Raw genomic sequence first — 21,524 nt, 5'->3', positions numbered from 1 at the left:
GTGTAATTTCGTGCAGTGAATTATATTGACGATATTCCTTGCATGATCGGAAAAAAAGCGCCGCAACTGATACACATTCCATACTGCCGCGTCGTCCTCAAAACGTTCAAATTAACATTATTCCGTACACTGCAGTCGATTTCCCACCAGTTTCTTTAAATAAATAAATAAACTATATTCCAAACACTGCCTTGTAGCCTATAAATCGTTTAACTAAGCAATGTCCCACATATTGTCTGAATTGTTTAGACATTCCACACACTGCGAATCAACTGAATCTTTTTCCCGCCAATTTACAGGTGGGGAGGGCAGAAGGAGGGCTGGGGGATTTCCTAGAGGGGGAGGGGTTAATTAATTGATCGATTTAATTAATTAGTCGACCAAATTGACATCAAATGGTTGCTTGCATTGGCAATTGGCATTCCCAGAGGGGTGTTGCAGGAGGAGGGGAGGGGGATGAGGAGGCGGGGTGAGGGGTTCTTGGAAGAATAGATTACTCCCAGTGGGTCATAACACTCATAGCAGAACAACTGGTTAAGGACCTGTTACTCAAAAGAGAACAATAGGTTTGGCTCTGAACGTATACTTGCCCTTGAAGTAGGCAACCTGCACTAACAAACTGCACTGATCTCCTTGTTGCCCTACTACTCCCCAGTGGTGTGATCGACTTTTTGAAACTATCTGTATGATGATGCAGGCTATTCACGCTGGTGGGCCCTCATTTGCGATTCCCCCCTGCTCCTGAACTGCTAGCTCCTGTACCATCAGCTCCCACAGCTCAGCCTCCATTAATTCCTGCACCCTAGCCCCCACTAGTTGCTATGCCATGGGCCTCACTGGCTCCTGTGCCACAGGCCCTGCTGGCTTCTGCACGATGGGCTCCACTGTCTCCAGTGCCATTGGATCTGGTGCTTCCTGCTCTGGCACCTCGAATCCATCGCCTCCGATCCTGTGCCTCCTTATCTGGCACCTCCTAACATGGCTCCTCTCCATTTGGCACCTTCCCATCTGGCACCTCCCAATCCAGCGCCTTCCACTGCAGTGCCTCCTGCTGCAACATCTTCTACTGTGGTGCCACCAGCTCCTGCCACACCTACTCCAGCACCGCAAGTGGCCTTGTCTCTGGCTCCAACACCTCTTGCAGTTCCAGCGCCAGTGGTGCCCTCACTGCTAGCCCTGGCACCTCTTCAGATTTTAGCACAGTTCACATCCTCCTTGCTGCCAGCCAGCATGCTGCTATCCCACATGCTCCCAGCCTGCATGCCACTAGCCCACTTGACATCTCCTCCACAGAACCACCCTTGTGCTTCATATGCTTTCCACTACTGTCCTCTTTGTGACCCCTTCTCGGTCCGAAGGTGACTGCACTCTGCCCTTTGTTATCTCTACTGACCACATCTTGTTCCCTCTGGACATGTTGCCCATGGTTCAGCCATCCTTTCTGCTTGTGCCAGTGTGCAACCCACATCCTTGGAGTCCTGCTCCCTCTCCCAGGTTTCTTCTCATCAGTGTATTAGTTACACTCATCTCATGTATTTGCTTTCCTCTTCAAATGGCACCTTCACTGCAAGTGACACTTCTACTCTGGGTCTCTGCTCTACATCACTCTACCCTGGTGGCCGGCCACAGATGTTACCAGTCATGATTGTCCCAAGTGCCTCCTCGTCTCAGTAGAGTACCCACCTTTCTTCTACAGGGCGCCACCCATGTGTCTTCAGTTGGAGTTCTCCAGTACTGCGAGTGTGCAAGTTCCAGCTCCAGTTCACAAGTTTGATATCGACATTCAAAAGAGCGCAGCACTTGCCTGTTCAGTTGCTATTCAGGCCCTGACGTTAGTGTGCATTTTCTGTGTCAGTAATAAAGTTCTATTGTTCTTGGTCACCTGGGCACATCTCTCTTCTTGCGTGCATCACCCACACAATAAGATACTGAACTATTGATATTAAGTTCCATTGACAACAGTTCAGAATACATTCATGCACAAGTTTGTCATATATTTGAGGATATTAGATCTATAATCATGTGACAATGTACAAGAAACTTATAATACGACTTTAGTTATAAGTTAAGAATATCTTTCGTGCTTTCAGTTCGTTGTATATGAATGTATTGTGCACAAAATTTTTTGTGCATGTCTGTTTTCGCCATTAAAGTGCATGTTAATAGTATTTACCCGCTTTCTGTGTCTTTCTGCGAGCGTTCCTACCAGTGAATCCCTATAGTACGGACTCCGAAAAGAACTACAGTAGCCAATACAATATAATAAGTGTACTTCGCCAGATTGTGTTCATTTCGACAATGGAGCTGTTCCCCAATCGCTGGCACAACACTGTGACTCCCGCAGTGACTCACATAATATTTTCCACAGCCCAGATCAGTCTACATGGAATGTGAAAGTGACATTCTACCATGTCATACCATTGACTACAAGAGTAATAAGCATGTGCATGAACAAAATGCAATGACTTCCAACGTCCTCACTGATTTCGGTGATGAGTGCAATCTTTCCTTACGCCAACAAGACAATTTTCCGCCAAATACTTCAGACCTACACAGCATCATCTTCTGTGGCTTTCCTTTCACATCACGCACAACCCGGTTGAATCAGTTTGTAACCTGAAGTTGGATCCAGCTTGTTGGGCCATGCAAGAAGATTCCAGGGTTGCCATTTGAATCATGCATGGCCCAGGGGTCCCGTTCAGCGCTGTTCTAGGACTAACTGACCCAGCACATCAAGAACGAAATTTCTGCGAAGCATATATACAACAGTTTCCATCCAACACTACCGCTATTTCAACCAGAACACCCAGCAACACCAAGCAGTTCTAGGCACTTCAGTCTGGAACCGCGCTACTGCTTCGGTCGCAGGTTAGAATCCTGCCTTGGGCATGTCCTTAGGTTAGTTAGGTTTAAGTAGTTCTAAATCTAGGGGACTGATGACTTCAGATGTTAAGTCCCATAGTGCTTAGAGCCATTTGAACCCAGCAACATGGTTCATGATCACTGACTTCATCCTACAGAGCCAAGGCATCTTTGAAAAAACTTCCAAATTCGTTGCCCTATCAATTAACACAGAAGAGCGTGTCAATATGATCTGCAAAGTCCTACTAGCACCTCCAACTGACGGCAGATCTGGTGCCACCAAAGAGATTTGCTTCACTGGCTCAGCAAGACAGCAGAGTAACAATTGCGACAAGTAATTTACGAGAAACAGCTGGGCAGTAGAACGGTATCTCAGCTTTGGATACATCTCTGTACGTCTTTCACCTCATCTCTCATTCCAGACATCACACTTTGGATGCTATGACTCATTAAACTTCCGTCACAGATGCAGATGGCAGTAATCTCACAGGAAAACGATCCAATGGAAAGCAAATTACTCCTGGCCAACAAACGTTTTGCAGTCCTGCAACAACAACAACATGCGATGTGCCAGATAACAATGAGCATTGCCAGTACATTCCTGATGCAGCTCGCTCTCCGCTACTGCTAGCAACCGCAATCCGAGCTGCTCTGAACATTCATGAGAGTGACATAACTAACCCCCACCACGATGGTACTTACTTTTGGCTAGCCACAACAGCCACACCCTCGTCTCACAACAACATTCCACTAACAGGCAAGCCAGTACTACTGCAGCTGCATTAATTTCATACCCACTTTGGCGACCAGGCAAGCAACTTGTCCACGCAGTGCAACTACCCAAAGGCAAGATGTGATCCAAATCGTAGGACGCAACAAAGCCCACAACACAGACAGGTGGACCAAATTATTTTTTCACCATCCCTGAGCGATAGAAGCAGATTGTATGTGTTAGACCACTCAACAAATCAATACTTCCTAATCGACACTGGCTAGGAAGTGAGCACCATTCCCAGGGAGAACTCACCAATGAGGTTTACAATGCCAGCCGTCCAACTGCGAGCTACAAACAATACTCGTATCAAACATTTCAGAATTGCCTTACACACTGTGGGCCTCGGCCTATGCGAGAAATTTCCATGGCAGTTTTGGTCACTGATCTTCAAGAACCGATCTTGGGCGCGGATTTTCTCCATCGCTTTCATCTCTTTTGGGGCATGACACAAGGTATCCTCAGCCAAATCAGTAGTGAAGAGTCAGTACCCGGTACGAACGGTCGTCTGCCACGACGTCCACAGACAGTTCTGTAGGAGACCATTGTGACAGCAACCGCCTCAGTGTCAGCAGACGACACAGACATACAATCAGGGCATTCTGCACTGCAAGAATCACCACAGAAACAGTCAGTATGCTGAACTTTGCTAACAGTATACATGCATCCCCTACATGTGCCCCTCCCCCCTCCCCCACGTTTCTTAGACAACTCATGGGAAATTTAAACCGAGAAACACTATATATGGCACTGTGCATAAAATCAATGCTAAATAAGGTCTGCCTCTCCGCCACAAAGTGTACAGACTGGCAACAGACTGACTGTGATCAGCTAAAACAAGCGACGAAACTGGCATAGGCACTGCTCAGACTGACGTCTCCATTCACATCACTCCAGATTACGATAGCACATCAAACATTGTGAATGCCAACAGCAAGTTCAAGGTGAGACTTCGTATGACACTGACGTAAACCTAGTAGAAGATCAGCAAGAGGAATGACAGGTTTATTTCCAGACAGTTCACTCTCTGCTACGAACTTCCCAGCGATGTCGAACCTGCGGCTATTGTGTCACGGTTATCGATCGACAGTTTCCTGATTATCAAGGCTGCTATAAAACGACACCTGTCTACAAGCTTGAAAGCGGAGACTGATGACATCACACCCTCCATTCAGTCACCTCCACAGCGCAGCACTCCCCCAATGCGACTCAGTACCCTCAACGCATTCCAGCTACGGTCGCCCCCTGTCAACCTCCCCCCTACCTCAGCCATTATCACCTGTATTAGGTCAGAACGAGGATCACAACATTACAATCTTTCTCTTCGCTTCTTGCTGAGAAACGGCACAGTCGTGCCCTGCATAGCAGCCAGCCACGATATGGTTGGTCATGCGTGACTGCGCGAAGATGACGTCAGGAGCTGCGCCTTCAGCGACCACCTTGCGCCAGTGCTCAGCACTCTGGGATGTGGGTGGATGTGTATGTGGCGGAGGGCGGGGGAGGGGGCTCTGTGGGGACCTCACTATCGATAATGGAAGTGCAGGAAAACAAAACTCTTTGGCAGCTAATTTAGCCTCCCTGATGCTTTCAGTTTGTTGTTTACGACTGTGTCATGAACACTCGTTTCTATGCATGCCTGTATTTACCAATAAAGTGCATGTTAATAGCATTTATCTGCTTTCTGCACCTTCCTGTGAGCATTGTCTCCAGAAATCCCTACAAACGCACAAGTCAGCCACATGGCGAATGATGTGCTGCGTAGGTGCTTTAGTGAAGCTAAAGTGTGTGTATTAAGCAAATAAATGCGAAAATAGGAGTTAAAAGTTATAGAATAAAACTAATTGCACCTGACTATTAATTAAACGTAAAAGTAAAACTCGGTAAACATAGTAGCTGAACGATTTGTTATTTTGATAAGGGCAGCTGCAGCATTCAAAATGCAGCCGACAAAAACGTAGTGGTGGCGAAGCTATTACTGTATTGTGCTCAACAGGGATGAATGAAAATCCGAGAAGCACCTTTGCATAAAATCATGCTACTCATAAATAGTCTAGTTACTCTATTTCTTCAAGTAACTAAGGTAAGTTCAAATGGCTCTGAGCACTATGCGACTCAACTTCTGAGGTCATCAGTCGCCTAGAATTTAGAACTAATTAAACCTAACTAACCTAAGAACATCACACACATCCATGCCCGAGGCAGGATTCGAACCTGCGACCGTAGCGGTCGCTCGGTTCCAGACAGCAGCGCCTAGAACCGCACGGCTACTCCGGCCGGCTAAGGTAAGTTCATTAGCCAGAGAAGAGCATAGAAACATCTTAAGTTACTATTCTTTCGTACAAGCGTACTGCTCCCCTCCCCCGTTATGAAGATGGACCGTGACAAAGTGGGATGACTTGCTCCCTAAGCAATAGTCGTGCCTCAGGTGCAATCACAACCGTGGGGACTCTGTGGAGAGGTTGTAATAATCTGTCATTCGTGACAAAGGGCACCAGTCTCTTCAGTAGCTGCAGGGCAACAGTCTCGCTATTTGACTGATCTGTCCTCGTGATAATGGCCAATATGGCCTTGGTAAATAGCTGTTGTGAACGTCCGAAAGCATGTGTAAGCTATAGCCCTTATTTTTCCTGATCCCGTGCAGCTCTACTCTATGGTTACGTGATGATGGCATCCTCTTGGGTAAAATATTCTAGAGATAAAATAGTTCTCAATCGCATCTCCAGACAGGGACTACACAGGAGGATGATGTCACAAGAACACAAAATTGTGTTCCACAGGTGAGAGGAAGGGTTGGCTCTGAGCACTATGGGACTCAACTGCTGAGGTCATTAGTCCCCTAGAACTTAGAACTAGTTAAACCTAACTAACCTAAGGACATCACAAACATCCATGCCCGAGGCGGTTCCAGACTGCAGCGCCTTTAACCGCACGGCCACTTCGGCCGGCGGTGAGAGAAAGAAATATTAGATCTCTTAAACGAGTAGGTACCGTAAGTTGGAGGATTTATAACGAGAAATGGTTAGGGTGAAGTTGGATACAGTAGGAAATAGTGAAGCGCTATGACAGCAAGAACATAACTTATAGAAGTGGATTATAAATACATAATCAAATCGGGAGTAGGTCTAATAATGAATAAGAAAATAGGAATGTGGGTAAGCTACTATGGACAGCATAGAGAATGTATTATAGTAGTCATGATAGACACAATGCCAGAGAATGTATTATAGTAGTCATGATAGACACAATGCCAACACTCACCACACTATAATCTGTTCATCTTATGAATAAACTTGATATAAACATTGCACTATGTATTCTTCCGCGTTTGCTGGAACCTCATTGGATTTCCGTTCCAGGAAGGGCTGCAGCCAAGCTGTCTCGAGCACTGTCAAGTACGATAATAAGGGTACGTTTTGTGCTGTGCGTTGCGCGCACATCGACTTCGCGATAATATGGGACAGTAGATTTGGCGGCGCATTGAACTTCGACAACACTGGCCTGTCAGCTGGCACAGCTAGCCTGCAGTGACGTGGCCAGCTGCAGTTCACACGTAAAAAGAGACGAGCAGAGGAACAATACAGCTTCGAATGTCATTTAATTTTTAAGCAGAATGAAATAATACATTGCAAATCTCCCACAATACGTTCCTTAGACGACTAGACGAAAACCGCAACACCTTATCTATTTTAACTAACGTACTATTGTAATTAAAAACAAGAATGATGAAAATTCCTGACTTAACCACAGGGTAATTTTTCTACATAAGCTGCGGGTAACGACAGACAGTATTGAAGTATTTCACCGTGTAGTAAAATCCGAGAAATACATTTCTGTTCTGGAAGTGTCACCTGCTATGTTGACAACGAGCCTATGCAAAAACAGAATCCACGAAGCCAACCAGGCGCAGCATTTTCTCTTCTTTTTTTATGACGAGCCGTTCTATATCCTGCCAGCGTTCGGCAGTGACGTGTGAAAAAGCTGCGTGCGATAGTTCCAGTACGTCTGACAGATTAACAGACTTGTTACTTCTCGGGCCAAATCCCACAGCTAGGCTCCAGATCAGTTTTGTTGGATTCATATTGTAATGGTACTGTAGCAAATGTAAAAATGCAGCATTTGTATGATGTGCTCGATGCAGTGAAAATGATTGTTTTTGATATTTCTATGGTACTTATCTACCACTGTGGTATAAAACGATGGACATAGTCCAAATGAAGAGGATTTGGTTTTTCAGTTCTGCCTTAAAAATTAAATTGTTATATTTTCTTAATTTAAACAATTTTTATGAGCAGTCTTTCATAAAACATCGATAATTAAGAATTTGTATTTGAAATGGAAACAGGAATTTCGCGTCCAATACGTATTTAGAAACATATTCATAAAAATGATGATGAGTTTTATAATTACGAGATGTAGGTATTTCAAACTGAGCGAGAACAAAAAATAGAACACTAGTGGGATCTGAACCAACGCACGAAGAACGGCGTTTAGTTCACATTCCATTACGCTACGCTACCCACCGCGCTACACATTCACTGTGGGTTTCTTTATCAACTGTAATATATACATTTCTGGGAAAACTTCATAGCCGATTATCTCGGTAAAATTATGAAAAACATTAAGAACAGCCTATCTCTCGGGACTTTTTAACCGTGTTCCGAGCGCGTGTTTTACTACGGAACAGAATCCAGCCTCAGCCATTTTCATAGTGCGCATTAACAGTGCGACAATCAGAGCACAACGCTGCAGAGGCTGTGACTGTACACGATGTTTGAAGTAAAAACTACGTAGCTAAAGCGTGATTATGAAAAACTTTGATGGCTGTTAATACATTCGAATATCTGAAAGTTTCATTTAATGTAACTGAGTAATAAGATACCTAATACATAAGTAGGACCTACTTCCAAGAGCGTAACAACACCAGTGTAAGTGTGCTACGGCTTCTGACCAATCATCGCGTTTGTGTTTGTGTACATCAGGTTTATTCTTATGATGAACGGATTATAGTTCAAGTTTATACGCCATCTAGCTCTGCAGATGACGAAGGAACTGAAAGAATGTATTTTGAGCTAAAAGAAATAATGCAGATACTTAAGGGAGACGAAAATTGTGTTGTGATTGCAGCTTGGAATTCGACAGTAGGAAGAGAAGAAAAATGGTCGGAGAACATGGACTGGAGGAAAGGAATAACAAGGGAAGCAGCCTGACAGAATTTTGCACAGAACATAATTTAATCACTGATAACACTTAATTTAAGGAGCATGAAAAAAGACTGTTTACGTAACAGAGACCTGGAGGCAACAGAAGATTTCCGATAAATTATGTAACAGCTAGACAGATTTCTAAACCATATATCAAATGGCGGAACATTTATTTATTTACTTACTTACCAGTCAGCGCAACAGTCCTTGTAAAACCTTGGCCTCCTCTGTCACCTGTCTCTATTCACCTCTGCACATCGCTTTCCTTCTCCAGTTCTTGTTTCCCATTGCTTTGAGATTGTCTCCCATACCTTCAAGCCATCTTTTTTTGTGACTTCCTCTTTTTTCTTCTCTCATTGTGCTTTCCTGCAAACACTTTCTTAACATTCGAGTTTATGGATTTCTCTGTATGTGGCCAGCCCATCATATTCATCTTTGCTTGATTTTCCCTACAATATTCATCTTTTCAAAAAGCGTCTGTAGTTTTGCTTTTGTTCTTCAGATTTCTTCCTTTCTCTCGGACCCAAATATCTGCCTCAAAACCTTCCTTCTATTCTCAGTTTCCACCTTCTTCCATTGTAATTATCACCCAGTGTTCCGATCCATATGCTCCTAAAGGGCTTAGTACACACAGAGGGAAACAATCGCAACACCAAAAAATACGAGGTGCATTCAAGTTCTAAGGCCTCCGTTTTTTTTTCTCCGGACTGGAAAGAGATAGAAACATGCGCATTGTTTTAAAATGAGGCCACGTTCATTGTCAATACGTCCCAGAGATGGCAGCACCGTACGGCAGATGGAATTTTACCGCCAGCGGCGAGAACGAGAACTGTTTTAAATACTTAAAATGGCGACGTTTTCCTTACTTGAACAGCGTGCAATCATTCGTTTTCTGAATTCGCATGGTATGAAAGCAATTGAAATTCATCGACAGTTGAAGGAGGCATGTGGTGATGGAGTTATGGATGTGTCGAAAGTGCGTTCATGGGTGCGACAGTTTAATGAAGGCAGAACATCGTGTGACAACAAACCGAAACAACCTCGGGTTCACACAAGCCGGTCTGACGACATGATCGAGAAAGTGGAGAGAATTGTTTGGGGGATTGCCGAATGACTGTTGAACAGATCCTGCATGATGACCTGAAAATGCGAAAAGTGTAATCCAGGTGGGTGCCACGAATGCTGACGGACGACCACATGGCTGCCCATGTGGCATGTTGCCAAGCAATGTTGGCGCGCAACGACAGCATGAATGGGACTTTCTTTTCGTCGGTTGTGACAATGGATGAGACGTGGATGCCATTTCTCAATCCAGAAGCAAAGAGCCAGTCAGCTCAATGGAAGCACACAGATTCACCGCCACCAAAAAAATTTCGGGTAACCGCCAGTGCTGAAAAAATGATGGTGTCCATGTTCTGGGACAGCGAGGGCGTAATCCTTATCCATTGCGTTCCAAAGGGCACTACGGTAACAGGTGCATCCTACGAAAATGTTTTGAAGAACAAATTCCTTCCTGCACTGCAACAAAAACGTCCGGGAAGGGCTGCGCGTATGCTGTTTCACCAATGCAACGCACCCGCACATCGAGCTAACGTTACACAACAGTTTCTTCGTGTAACAACTTTGAAGTGATTCCTGATGCTCCCTACTCACCTCCTAGTGACTTTTGGCTTTTTCCAACAATGAAAGACACTCTCCGTGGCCGCACATTCACCAGCCGTGCTGCTATTGCCTCAGCGATTTTCCAGTGGTCAAAACAGACTCCTAAAGAAGCCTTCGCCGCTGCCATGGAATCATGGCGTCAGCGTTGTGAAAAATGTGTACGTCTGCAGGGCGATTACGTCGAGAAGTAACGCCAGTTTCATCGATTTCGGGTGAGTAGTTAATTAGAAAAAAAATCGGAGGCCTTAGAGCTTGAATGCACCTCGTAATTGATTCGAGAATATATTTGTCTAGGTAACACACTTAAGCGATATAGACTGCAAGATCACAGGTTAATGTAGAAGCGAGGTAAGCAATTGCAAATGTGAAATGCTGGTACATTAATAACGAATATAACCACCAGAATCTTGAATCCAAGAAAGCAAACGTGCCTGCATTGTGCTATACAGGCGCTGGATGCCACTTTGCCCGCATCTCGTGGTCGTGCGGTAGCGTTCTCGCTTCCCACGCCCGGGTTCCCGGGTTCGATTCCCGGCGGGGTCAGGGATTTTCTCTGCCTCGTGATGGCTGGGTGTTGTGTTCTGTCCTTAGGTTAGTTAGGTTTAATTAGTTCTAAGTTCTAGGCGACTGATAACCTCAGCAGTTGAGTCGCATAGTGCTCAGAGCCATTTGAACCATTTTTGATGCCACTTTGTGGGATGGAGTTCCATGCCTGTTACACTTGGTCCGTAAGTACAGGGACAGTTTATGCTCTTTGTGGATCACATCCGATGATGTCCCATATGTGCTCGATTGCAGATGGATCTGGTGATCGAGCAGGCCAAGGCAACATGTCGACACTCTGTAGAACATACTGTGTTACAACAGCGGTATATAGGCGAGCGTTATTCTGTTGGAAAACCCCTCTTGGAATGCTGTTCATGAATGGCAGTGCAATAGGTCGAATCACCAGATTCACGTTCAAATTTGCGGTCAGGTGGATGGGATAACCCCGAGAGTGCTCCTGCTGCCATAGGAAATCGCACGACAGACCATAGCTCCAGTTGTAGGTCCACAGCGTCTGGCACACACACAGGTTGGTTGCAGGCCCTCAACTGACCATCACTGACAGAACCAGCTTTCATCAGAAAACACAAAAGACCTCCAGCGTGCCCTCCAATGAGCTCTCGTATGAACAGTGCGTCTGGCTCGGGTTGTCTTCAAAGTAACCGGTTTGTAGCAGTTCGTTGTATCACTGTGGTACCAACTGCTGTTCAAATTGCTGCAGCAGATGCAGTACGATGCGTTAGAGCCGTACGCCAAACACGATGGTGTTCCCTCTCGGTAATGCAACGCGTCTGTCCGGAGTCCGGTTTTCTTCTGACCATACACTCTCGTGACCACCCCTGCCAACAATCGTGTACAGTACCTACATTTCTGCCAAGTCTTCCTGCAATATCACAGAAGGAACATCTAGCTTTTCGTGGCCCTGTTACACGACCTTGTTCAAACTCAGTGAAATGTTAATAGTGGCGTCTTTGTCTCCTTAACATCAACTCATCACGTCCAGTCTCAAAGGTAGCTAACGCTCACGACTGATACATTGTGTATTTAAAGCAAAATCTTATTTGCATCCTCATAGTGGCGCTACTAGCGTCGTTCTAATGCGACTGGCGCGAAATTTTAATAGACATCATCTCTCAGATGTAGAAACACGGCTGCCAACTATTTTTATGTAGCACAACTCCTTTTTGGTGCTGTAATATTTTTCCATGAGTGTAGTCAGATATACCGGATGATCAAAAAGTCAGTATAAATTTGAAAACTTAATAAATCACGGAATAATGTAGATAGAAAGGTACAAATTGACACACATGCTTGGAATGACATGGGGTTTTATTAGAACCACAAAAATACAAAAGTTCAAAAAATGTCCGACAGATGGCGCTTCATCTGATCAGAATAGCAATAATTACCATAACAAAGTAAGACAACGCAAAGACGATGTTCTTTACAGGAAATGCTCAATATGTCCACCATCATTCCTCAACAATAGCTGTAGTCGAGGAATAATGTTGTGAACAGCACTGTAAAGCATGTCCGGAGTTATGGTGAGGCATTGGCGTCGGATGTTGTCTTTCAGCATCCCTAGAGATGTCGGTCGATCACGATACACTTACGACTTCAGGTAACCCCAAAGCCAATAATCGCACGGACTGAAGTCTGGGGACCTGGGAGGCCAAGCTTGACGAAAGTGGCGGCTGAGCACACGATCATCACCAAACGACGCGCGCGAGAGATCTTTCACGCATCTAGCAATATGGGGTGGAGCGCCACCCTGCATAAACATCGTACTTTCCAGCAGGTGTTTATCAGCCAGGCTGGGGATGATGCGATTCTGTAACATATCGGCGTACCTCTCACCCGTCACGGTAGCAGTCACTGACGTTTTGCTGTCCAGCGCCATCTGTCGGACATTTTGTGAACTTTTTTTTTGTTCTAATAAAACCCCATGTCATTCCAAGCACGTATGTCAATTTTTACCTCTCTATCTACACTATTCCGTGGTTTATTAAGTTTTCAAATTTATACTCACTTTTTGATCACCCGGTATCTTGATTTTTAATTTGCTGCTAACATTTCTGAATTTGAATATATTCTACAAGGAATAGTAGCATCGGTTTCCACTTGCTATCATTTGTTGAATTTTATTGCTGTCATATTATCTGCTGTTATTGTCGAACCTAGATACTTAAACGCTCCCACTTTTTGATATAATTTCCAATTTATTTTTACTGAAACCTCTTCCCTATCCCTACCAGCATCTACCACGAACATATACTTTGTTTTGCCTACATTCACTTCCAGTTCTAACTTTCGCTCCGCTCTCTCTAATGCAACATAAGAATCCTTGAAAGCTGTGACAATGTTGTTGTTGTTGTGGTCTTCAGTCCTGAGACTGGTTTGATGCAGCTCTCCATGCGACTCTATCCTGTGCAAGCTTCTTCATCTCCCAGTACCTACTGCAACCTACATCCTTCTGAATCTGCTTAGTGTATTCACCTCTTGGTCTCCCTCTACGATTTTTACCCTCCACGCTGCCCTCCAATACTAAATTGGTGATCCCTTGATGCCTCAGAACATGTCCTACCAACCGATCCCTTCTTCTGGTCAAGTTGTGCCACAAACTTCTCTTCTCCCCAATCCTATTCAATACTTCCTCATTAGTTATGTGATCTACCCATCTAATCTTCAGCATTCTTCTGTAGCACCACATTTCGAAAGCTTCTATTCTCTTCTTGTCCAAACTATTTATTGTCCATGTTTCACTTCCATACATGGCTACACTCCATACGAATACTTTCGGAAATGACTTCCTGACACTTAAATCAATACTGGATGTTAACAAATTTCTATTCTTCAGAAACGCTTTCCTTGCCATTGCCAGCCTACATTTTATATCCTCTCTACTTCGACCATCATCAGTTATTTTGCTCCCCAAATAGCAAAACTCCTTTACTACTTTAAGTGCCTCGTTTCCTAACCTAATTCCCTCAGCATCACCCGACTTAATTAGACTACATTCCATTATCCTTGTTTTGCTTTTGTTGATGTTCATCTTATATCCTCCTTTCAAGACACTGTCCATTCCATTCAACTGCTCTTCCAAGTCCTTTGCTGTCTCTGACAGAATTACAATGTCATCGGCGAACCTCAAAGTTTTTATTTCTTCTCCATGAATTTTAATACCTACTCCGAATTTTTCTTTTGTTTCCTTTACTGCTTGCTCAATATACAGATTGAACAACATCGGGGAGAGGCTACAACCCTGTCTTACTCCCTTCCCAACCACTGCTTCCCTTTCATGTCCCTCGACTCTTATAACTGCCATCTGGTTTCTGTACAAATTGTAAATAGCCTTTCGCTCCCTGTATTTTACCCCTGCCACCTTTAGAATTTGAAAGAGAGTATTCCAGTCAACATTGTCAAAAGCTTTCTCTAAGTCTACAAATGCTAGAAACGTAGGTTTGCCTTTCCTTAATCTTTCTTCTAAGATAAGTCGTAAAGTCAGTATTGCCTCACGTGTTCCAGTGTTTCTACGGAATCCAAACTGATCTTCCCCAAGGTTGGCTTCTACTAGTTTTTCCATTCGTCTGTAAAGAATTCGTGTTAGTATTTTGCAGCCGTGGCTTATTAAACTGATAGTTCGGTAATTTTCACATCTGTCAACACCTGCTTTCTTTGGGATTGGAATTATTATATTCTTCTTGAAGTCTGAGGGTATTTCGCCTGTTTCATACATCTTGCTCACCAGATGGTAGACTTTTGTCAGGACTGGCTCTCCCACGGCCGTCAGTAGTTCCAATGGAATATTGTCTACTCCGGGGGCCTTGTTTCGACTCAGGTCTTTCAGTGCTCTGTCAAACTCTTCACGCAGTATTGTATCTCCCATTTCATCTTCATCTACATCCTCTTCCATTTCCATAATATTGTCCTCAAGTACATCGCCCTTGTATAGACCCTCTATATACTCCTTCCACCTTTCTGCTTTCCCTTCTTTGCGTAGAACTGGGTTTCCATCTGAGCTCTTGATATTCATACAAGTCGTTGTCTTATCTCCAAAGGTCTTTTTAATTTTCCTGTAGGCAGTATCTATCTTACCCCTAGTGAGATAGGCCTCTACATCCTTACATTTGTCCTCTAGCCATCCCTGCTTAGCCATTTTGCATTTCCTGTCGATCTCATTTTTGAGACGTTTGTATTCCTTTTTCCCTGTTTCACTTACTGCATTTTTATATTTTCTCCTTTCATCAATTAAATTCAATATTTCTTCTGTTACCCAAGGATTTCTACTAGCCCTCGTCTTTTTACCTACTTGGTCCTCTGCTGCCTTCACTATTTCATTCCTCAAAGCTACCCATTCTTCTTCTACTGTATTTATTTCCCCCATTCCTGTCAATTGCTCCCTTATGCTCTCCCTGAATCTCTGTACAACCTCTGGTTCTTTTAGTTTATCCAGGTCCCATCTCCTTAAATTCCCACCTTTTTGCAGTTTCTTCAGTTTTAATCTACAGGTCATAACCAATAGATTGTGGTCAGAGTCCACATCTGCCCCTGGAAATGTCTTACAATTTAAAACCTGGTTCCTAAATCTCTGTCTACTCGCAATGAATGTTATATCATCAGCGTGCGTCACCAGCTGGACTTGCCAGTTAAATATTGTTTCCCTCAGCTTTGCTGGCATTTCCGAATTGCCTTCCATAGTGTTAAGTTAAAGCAGGGCTTAACAACTAACTGGCCGGTTTTGAGCGCGAGTACTCGCGCCTGCTCAGGCACGTGCTCGCGAGCAGGTGCAAGGTCGCGGAGTAGGGCGGGAGGGGAGGGAGGGGAAATGCGCGCGCACGTTTGGATAGGGCCGCAGCGTGCCTATTGAATTCGCGCTGACTGTGTAACGTTTAAAGTACTACGATCAGCTCTAACAGTCACTTCGCTGGTTAAGAATCATGTCAAGTCGCCGTTGTGTAACCCCAACCATGCTTTCGCAGTTCAACCCCCATTGGGAGGAATTGTATCTGTTTACAGAAAAAGATGGTGTTGCAAAATGTTTAGTATGTCACAAAACGCAGAATTCTTTTAGGAAATTTAATATGCAGCGACATTATATGTCGTACCACGCGAAAGACTAGGGAAGTGGAAAACGTGATGGACCAGATCGTGCACAGGAAGTTATTAAACTTAAAAGGAAGCTATCCGAAGAAGATCTGGACGACGAAGAAAAATCAACTGAGACAGCTCTCAGAGTGAGTTACAAAATTGCTTTGCTTTTAGCAAAATCCCTGCTCCCCATCACTGATGGCGATTTAATAAAAGAATGTTTGGTAGTTGCCGCGGAACATTTGTGTCCATCTCAAGTTGAACAGTTTCGGATTCTGCCATTATCTAACATGACCATTATGCGTCGCATACAGGACATGGCAGACGACGTCCAGAGTCAGCTTGCAAATATCCTTAAAGATTTTATGTCGTATTCTCTATCTCTGGACGAAAATGTTGATATCACAGGAACAGCGCAGCTTACCATATTTATTAGAGGTGTTAATAGAGATCTTCAGGTGAGGGAGGAGCTCCTCGATGTAGTAGCCATGAAGAACACTACAGCTGGCCGAAGTGGCCGCGCGGTTCTGGCGCTGCAGTCTGGAACCGCGAGACCGCTACGGTCGCAGGTTCGAAACCTGCTTCGGGCATGGATGTGTGTGTTGTCCTTAGGTTAGTTAGGTTTAACTAGTTCTAAGTTCTAGGGGACTAATGACCTCAGCAGTTGAGTCCCATAGTGCTCAGAGCCATTTTGAAGAACACTACAACCGGAGGTGATATTTTAAGTAGTGTTGAAGAAAGTGTTGAAAATATAGGATTGTCGTGGAATTCTTTAGTTTCAGTGTCTACAGACGGTGCACCAGCGATGACAGGGAAAAATCAGGTTTCGTCGCGCTGTTGAAGGAGAAAATGAAAAAACTGACCGTGCCAAATGAAACAAGGGGCGTTCACTGGCTGATCCACCAGGAAAACTTACGTGCAAAGAGTATCACTCTAAAAAATTTGATGAGTGCTGTTTTTCGTACAACCAATTATATAAGGAAGCATGGGTTACAACACAGGCAATTTAAAAGCTTTCTTGAGTATGTAGAAAGCCAGTATGGTAGCCTGCCTTATTACAGCGAGGTCCGCTGGCTTAGTCGTGGCGAATTATTAAATCGATTTTTTGCCTATTAGATGAGATAAATATGTTCATGGAAATAAATAATATGCGTGTTCCTGAATTGAAAGAGCCTTCATGGAAATGTGATCTCGCGTTCTTAGCAGATTTAATTAGCCATCTGAATACTTTGAACATTTCACTACAAGGTAAAGATCTGCTAATTACTCATTTCATAGATCGAATACGAGCTTTTAAAATGAAATTGACGCTTTGGGTGAGTCAGCTGGAAACAGGAAATCTAGCTTATTTTCCTAAATTATCATCCATGCAAGATGTTCACAAAGACTGTGAACGTTATTCACATGCCCTTAAGGAAGAATTTGATCAACACTTTCAAGATCTGACAGCATTAGACAGCGATTTTGATCTGTTCTCCTCTCCATATTCAGCGAATGTTGAAGAGATTCGTCCTGAGCTGCAACTAGAAATTATTGACCTGCAGTGTGACAGAGAATACAGAGACAAATTTCAGAACAAGAAAAACATTTTGGAATTCTACAGAGGCTTCCCTCAGGATAGATTTCCTCGTTTGCACAAACTGGTGGCTACAATAATATCAATGATCGGTTCCACGTATGTTTGTGAACAACTGTTCTCTGCAATGAAATGTAACAAGATGCGCCTGAGAAACGCATTGTCTGATCGAAATTTAAACTGCACGCTGCGCCTAGAATGCACAAGAACAATTACTCCGAACACAGACGCAAGTGTAAAGGGCAAAAAGCACAAGATAACCGAGAACCCCACACTTCAGTGACACCTTTTATTGTGTAACAGTTCACAAATTAATACGAATGTAGAGGCATACACTAAGCTAATAAAATTATGTGGCACGTGTATATTCTCCTTTATTTGTTTCATTTGTCGCAGTAATAATTCGTGAGTGATATCCCTGCAGGTGGCCGCGGATTTACATTGACTGGCGGCAGCTGTCGTGTGCCCCACGTGACTCTCTCCGCTCTGGTCCGGTAGTGGGGATAGCTTGCCCGCGCTGCTCTGTGCTCGCGCCTTGCTGCTCACAGCTTGCTCCGCGAGCACCTATGTTGTGAAGCCCTGATTGGTTGGTGGTTAGTGTTTTAACGTCCCGTCGTCAACGAGGCCATTAGAGACGGAGCCCAAGCTCGGGTTAGGGAAGGATTGGGAAGGAAATCGGCCGTGCCCTTTCAAAGGAACCATCCCGGCATTTGCCTGAAACGATTCAGGGAAATCACGGAAAACCTAAATCAGGATGGCCGGAGACGGGATTGAACCGTCGTCCTCCCGAACCACTGCGCCACCTCGCTCGGTGAAGCCCTGAGTTAAAGAGTATGCAGAGATAATATCTCCCTGCTGCAGCCCCCTCTGTACATGAAACTCTCCTGACAACCTTTGTTCTATTCTGACCTTGCAAACTGTCGCTCTCATTTCCAACCACCTCAATAATTTCAGTAGGATTCTAAAATTTCTCGTACTTTGGAGAACCTAATTTCTGTCTATACTGTCGTATGCTTCTTTAAAATTAATGTATAGCTAATGAAACTGCTCGCCATAGTCATAAAATTTCTCTTGCACTTGTCTCAACAAAAATATCTAGTCAGTTGTGGTTCTGTTTCTCCTAGAAACTGTAGACGAACTCCAAGTATTGACTGCGGTAAGCAGGTTCAAACGGATGTAGGTTGTAGCAGTTACGCAGAGATGAAGAAGATTGCACACGATAGATTAGCATGGCGAGCTGCAGCAAAGCGGTCTTCGGACTGATAACCACAACAAAAAGGCGACCCATAACGTCCGTACATTTTTCAGATGTCTCACTTTTGTCTAATTATATGATAGTTCGCTCGGTGTCGTAAATTCCAGGTGGGCGTTTCTTACATGGCATTCCGTAACGCCAGGCCTGAAGGAAGAGGCGAGACTAGACCTTAACTTCCCGTCGATGTCACTGCCAGCAGCGATGAAACACCAAATAAGAATGGGCGTGGAAACTGATCAGGTGCGTGTTGGAGATATTATGACAGAATTCGACAGAAGTCATTTGGGGAAACGTACATAAGATTAACTATAGTTTGACCTTCATATGTGCGCGGCAAGTAGTCAGTGGTACGACCAGGCGTCCGGGTGCCTCGCGTTTGTCTACGAGGAAATTACGTGCAGTGAAAATCGTAATAATATCCACTTAGTTCTCGAAAAATTTGGGTCTCGTGCAAAAACTTACAACCAGTTATTATACTTTAACTATAGGACTTTGAGTCAACATTAAAGCTACTCATGTCATACATCTATTTGGGAGTGAGATATAAGAAGTGGAACGCCAATAGACTCACCTGTGGGCTAAGCAAATGGCGTTCTTAGGGTGCTGGAAAATGGATGCTTGTCTGCATACAAAATACTTGTGTAGACTATACTTGAGTACTACTCGAGTTTATGAGACTCATATCTGCTCAGACTATCAAGTGACATAGAGTGTATACAAAGAAGGACTCTGGAAATTACCACAGTTGCTTGACTGGCGACAGTGTGTGACAGAAATGCGTCTTAACTGCAGACACTCGAAGTAAGGCGCTCTACATTTCACGTGAAACTGCTCAGAAAACTTCAAGAGCCATACCTGGGGCTCTTCAGTCTACTACGTATCCACTCCGTAGAGAGCGTGCAGTTAAAATCAGCCAAATAACAGCTCGCACAGAGAAATACAAACTACACACACCAAACAAAATTTTGCATCACCTCGGTTCCGAGAGTTCCGGAACCTGTACAGAAAATTGGAATAGAGATCAACATAAACATCATTTCCGCCCTTTTTATTGCTCATGAGAACCACACACTGCATGTTGTGCCACCATACAGCGAGAACTTCAGAGGTGGTAGTCCAGATTTCTGTACACAGCGGTACCTCTAATATGCAGTAGCACGTGCTCTTGCATTGATTCATGCCTGTATTCGTCGTGGCATACACCCACAAGTTCGTCAAGGCACTGTCGGCCCAGATTGTCCCACTGCTCAACGGCGATTCGGCGCGGATCCCTCAGAGTGGTTGGTGGGTCAAGTCGTCCATAAACAGCCCTTTTCAATCTATCCCAGGATTCCAGAATGAGATTTTCACTCTGCAGCGGAGTGTGCGCTGATATGAAACTTGCTAGCAGATTAAAACTGTGTGCCGGACCGAGACTCGAACTCGAGTTCGAGTTCGGTCCGGCACACAGTTTTAATCTGCTGGGAAGTTTCATATCAGCGCACACTCCGCTGCAGAGTGAAAATCTCATTCTCGATACATCCCCCAGGCTGTTGCTAAGCCATGTCTCCGCAATATCCTTTCTTTCAGGAGTGCTAGTTCTGCGGGTTTGCAGGAGAGCTTCTGTAAAGTTTGAAGGGCAGGAGTCGAGGTACTGGCAGAAGTAAAGCTGTGAGGACGAGGCGTGAGTCAGGTAGCTCAGTCAGTAGAGCACTTGCCCGCGAAAGTCAAAGGTCCCGAGTTCGAGTCTCGGTCCGGCACACAGTTTTAATCTGCTAGGAAGTTTCTTATCCCAGGATTGTTCGGAAGGGTTCATGTCTGGAGAACATGCTGGCCACTCTAGTACAGCGATGTCGTTACTCTGAAGGAAGTCATATGCACATTGGGAGCGCGAATTGTCGTCCATGAAGACGAATGCCTCGCCAATACGCTGCCGATATGGTTGCACTGTTGGTCGGAGGATGGCATTCACGTATCGTACAGCCGTTACGGCGCCTTCCATGAGCACCAGCGGCGTACGTCGGCCCCACATAATGCCACCGCAAAACAGCAGGTAAACTCTACCTTGCTGCATTCGCTGGAGAGTGGGTCTAAGGCGTTCAACCTGACCGGGTTGCCTCCAAACACGTCTCCGACGATTGCCTGGTTGAAGGCATATGCGACACTCATCGGTGAAGAGAACGTCATGCCAATCCTGAGCGGTCTACATCTACATCTACATCTACATTGATACTCCGCAAGCCACCCAACGGTGTGTGGCGGAGGGCACTTTACGTGCCACTGTCATTACTTCCCTTTCCTGTTCCAGTCGCGTATGGTTCGCGGGAAGAACGACTGTCTGAAAGTCTCCGTGCGCGCTCTAATCTCTCTAATTTTACATTCGTGATCTCCTCGGGAGGTATAAGTAGGGGGAAGCAATATATTCGATACCTCATCCAGAAACGCACCCTCTCGAAACCTGGCGAGCAAGCTACACCGCGATGCAGAGCGCCTCTCTTGCAGAGTCTGCCACTTGAGTTTATTAAACATCTCCGTAACGCTATCACGGTTACCAAATAACCCTGTGACGAAACGCGCCGCTCT

The sequence above is a fragment of the Schistocerca piceifrons genome, chromosome 5, assembly GCF_021461385.2.
Source record: "Schistocerca piceifrons isolate TAMUIC-IGC-003096 chromosome 5, iqSchPice1.1, whole genome shotgun sequence".
Classification (NCBI taxonomy): domain Eukaryota; kingdom Metazoa; phylum Arthropoda; class Insecta; order Orthoptera; family Acrididae; genus Schistocerca; species Schistocerca piceifrons.
This window is presented reverse-complemented; position numbering follows the sequence as displayed.